Source organism: Salmo trutta, chromosome 4 (assembly GCF_901001165.1).
Source record: "Salmo trutta chromosome 4, fSalTru1.1, whole genome shotgun sequence".
NCBI classification, from domain to species: domain Eukaryota; kingdom Metazoa; phylum Chordata; class Actinopteri; order Salmoniformes; family Salmonidae; genus Salmo; species Salmo trutta.
In genome coordinates this window covers 68,527,638-68,528,688 of record NC_042960.1, presented here as the reverse complement: position 1 = coordinate 68,528,688, position 1,051 = coordinate 68,527,638, and the positions used below count along the sequence as shown (strand labels likewise).

Sequence of the window (1,051 nt, the reverse complement as noted above, 5' to 3'; positions counted from 1 at the left end):
ACGGCTGGAGAGGAGGGGCTGTCTGTACGGCTGGAGAGGAGGGGCTGTCTATATGGCTGGAGAGGAGGGGCTGTCTGTACGGCTGGAGAGGAGGGGCTGTCTGTACGGCTGGAGAGGAGGGGCTGTTTTTTTTATTTTTAGGGGGGGTGTGAGGATGACAAGTCAGTGTCTCTCTCTCTCTCTCTGTCTCTCTCTCTGTCTCTGTCTCTGTCTCTGTCTCTGTCTCTCTCTCGCTTAACAGCGCTCTGCACAGTCAGCAGTGGAGGACAGCGATCAGATGTTTACTGAGCTGATCCGCTCCATTGAGAGAAGGAGCTCTGAGGTGAAGGAGCTGATCAGAGCCCAAGAGAAGGCTCAAGTGAGTAAAGCTGAAGGACTCCTGGAGCAACTGAAGCAGGAGATAGCTGAGCTGAGGAAGAGAAGCACTGAGCTGGAGCAGCTCTCACACCCAGAGGATCACATCCATTTCCTCCAGGTAACTAAACTGTCTTGTTACATGTGATATGAAATTAACTTAATGTGAAACTATTCATCTCAATCAATATGTTGTCCTGTCTGTCTCTCTGTCCCTCTCTCTCTTTGTCTCTCTCTGTCCGTCCCTCTCTCTCTGTCCGTCCCTCTCTCTCTGTCCGTCCCTCTCTCTCTCTGTCCGTCCCTCTCTCTCTCTGTCCGTCCCTCTCTCTGTCCGTCCCTCTCTCTCTTCTTTCTGTCCCTCTCTCTCTCTGTCTCTCTCTCTCTCTCTGTCTCTCTCTCTCTCTCTGTCCGTCTCTCTCTCTCTGTCCGTCCTCTTCAGTACTTTGGAGATGTGAGTAAGACTGTGTCTGAACTGAGAGAGAAACTAGAAGACTTACTTAAAGGAGAATGTACCAAGATCTCCACTACAGGTGTGTTGAAAACAATAAGAACATTAACTTTAGACCATTGAAAGTTCCCTACTAGTCATATACATGTGGAATATGGTATGATGATAACATTCCCTCTCTCTGTCAATGTGTTTGTGTGTCTGTAGTGAATATAGTGGATGTTTTACAGCCTCCAGAGCCCAAGACCA

At 48.9% G+C, this 1,051-nt stretch overlaps 1 long non-coding RNA gene across 1 annotated transcript; it reads left to right on the top strand.

The window, feature by feature from the left end:
- Positions 1 to 449: 449 nt before the first annotated feature.
- LOC115191494 (uncharacterized) lies at positions 450 to 1,051 on the top strand. The gene is made up of 3 exons (XR_003877699.1): positions 450 to 475; positions 794 to 884; positions 1,033 to 1,051. It is a non-coding gene; the product is annotated as an uncharacterized LOC115191494 (long non-coding RNA).